The following is a 2,417-nucleotide window of genomic DNA, read 5'->3' as shown; positions in this document are numbered from 1 at the left end:
GCTAGAGGAGGTGGGAGGGTCACCATCAGAGGAGGGGCATGAGCTCTACCAGTCACAGGGACAAGTGCCTCACTGTCTGTGGCACCAGAGGACAACATCCTTCTGTCACCCCTTCAGACCACCTGCCGTCCTTAGTGCGTGTGATTCTTTCCAGACCACACGATGATCACACACAGGAACAGGCTGCACAGCAGAAATTGGACTGCGGCACATCACAACGTGCTCCTTACCTCTCCTTGGAGGCTTCTTGCAGTGATTGGTTTCTGCCTCGTGTATCCCTCAGGCAGCCTCTTTGGTTCCATCCCCGTCCAGTCTTGGATACAGAAAAATAATGGACTTCTATAAGAGTTGCAACACCACGTCGTCTACTAGACAACTAACAGTGCAGGTGTCATCCCTGGAAACACGCATAAAAACGCAAGTCAAATGACCACACCTGTATTTCAAGTAAGCGACCTCCCTGCCCTGCTCCACCATCTCCCTGTCCCAGATCTGAGTCTTGATCTGGGGGAGAAAAAACACATCCACCTTCAGTCGGAAGGTGGTGCCACACTGTGCACCAAAGAAAGAGGAGGAAACAAGAAAACACTTACCAGGTTGTCCTGAGCATTCTTCTCATGAACTGCAAGCGGAAAAAGCCAACAATGAAAAGCCCGTGGTTAGGGATTCCAAGGGCCACTACACTCACCTGCGTGAGGTGCTAAGGGTTCAGTATGTCAGGCAGAACTCAGGTTACCTGGTATCTAAAGGTGAGCTCTGCCTGCTGCAGCTGTTCCCGTGTTTGTTCAATTTGTGGCCTGTGAGTTACAATTGCTCTTGTCAGATAAGGCCCAATATTGGGTATGATTTTAAATAAGCTGCCCACGATCCCAACAACCTCATATCTGTCCCCTGATACAATTTATTCTTACACATGAAACACTTTGCCCATGATTATCAATGTACAGTAGGATCAAAGCTATTGTTACATCCTTTCCTTACTCATTATCCCATGCCTGTAGGGTTCAGAGTTCATGGAATTCCTTCCCATTTTCAATCTTTCTCTAATTCATCATGTGACAAGTGTCTTTTATCATAAAGATCTATTCTTTTATAACTTTTATCCTCACCATGTTTCCCAGGGTTGCAAAGACAAGGGCCATGAAATGGCACTACCACGTTGATGGGTATGATTCATTGTACGACACACTGCTTTCCTACAGATGATGACACTTGACACCACCCCCGAGGAATGTTAGCATGGACAAAGTTTCCACACAGTCTGCTCACTACTTGAGATCTTCAAATGTTTAGAACCTTAATTATTTTATTCCTTCTAAAACTTACCTTTTTTATCTGTTAATACTCTATGCATATGTTGACTTCAAACTTTTCAAAAAGATTAAAAACCAAAAAATAACAGCCGTTTCATGAGCTCCTGGTAATTACTAGCTGAACTCACTTGTACTTGTTTATTTCTTCTGTAGCTATTTTTTTCCTAATGTTTATTTATTTTTGAGACAGACAGAGAGTGAGCACATGCATGAGTGGGGGAGGGACAGAGAGTGATGTAACAGAATCTGAAACAGGCTCCAGGCTCTGACCTGTCAGCACAGAGCCTGACACGGGGCTCGAACTCCCGGACTGTGAAATTGTGACCTGAGCTGAAGTTGGACGCTTAAATGATGGAGCCACCCAGGCGCCCCTTCTGTAGCTATTTTCAAATTTTACCTGCAGCTGCTAGCTGATTCTTCTTTGCCGCCAGTTCACAGTGTCATTTTCAGCTTCCTAAGATGGGAAAGATACATACACAGTCAGGAACAAGGTCCAGAGGTTCTCCCTTTTTACCTCCCAGCACTCTTGAAGGCCTATGCAAATATCCCTTCCCCCACTTCTCCCATAAATGCACAGACTGACAACCGAATCAGAGAAATTAAGTGAACACTCCATTTAAGTTCAAGAAAATTCAACTTCTGTCTGCTGCCACGTCTCTACTATTGGAACTGTCTTTCTAGTTCTCGTTTCCTCTCCTTTATCATAAAGTCATCAAATAACATTGTACTTTGTGCCTTCCCAGAGTTGGTCTTTTGTTTGATATGGCGAAGACCCATTTCATCAGTGAGTGAAAAACCGTATCTGACCAACTGTACCCATTGGTATGAATCAAGGGATCATCACTAGTCTTACACCTCCATGGGGAGCCCTGATTCTCAGTCCAAAAGTTGTACCATGACACAGGCAATCACCTGAAAGACGACCTTCCAGAATATGGTTTCACTAACATTGCAGCTCACTCCCAGACATCGCTAGCGTTCAGGACTGCAACCCCTGCCTCCATCTTCAAAAGGCCATTCTTAGAACAACCTCATCTCCTGACGTACAACCTGATATGAACTGTCAAACAGTCTGGGTTTACTTCCAGGAAAGAGATTTCAGGT

At 44.8% G+C, this 2,417-nt stretch overlaps 1 long non-coding RNA gene across 1 annotated transcript; it reads right to left on the bottom strand.

Annotated features, from left to right (window-relative positions):
• Positions 1–453: 453 nt before the first annotated feature.
• On the bottom strand, positions 454–1,779 carry LOC122482467. The gene is made up of 3 exons (XR_006297186.1): positions 1,711–1,779; positions 737–797; positions 454–622 (listed from the first exon to the last, which is right to left on the bottom strand). It is a non-coding gene; the product is annotated as an uncharacterized LOC122482467 (long non-coding RNA).
• Positions 1,780–2,417: the final 638 nt, after the last annotated feature.

The sequence above is a fragment of the Prionailurus bengalensis genome, chromosome D1, assembly GCF_016509475.1.
Source record: "Prionailurus bengalensis isolate Pbe53 chromosome D1, Fcat_Pben_1.1_paternal_pri, whole genome shotgun sequence".
Taxonomy (NCBI): domain Eukaryota; kingdom Metazoa; phylum Chordata; class Mammalia; order Carnivora; family Felidae; genus Prionailurus; species Prionailurus bengalensis.
Note: the sequence above shows the minus strand (reverse complement) of the source record. Positions and strands in the feature narration are given on the sequence as shown.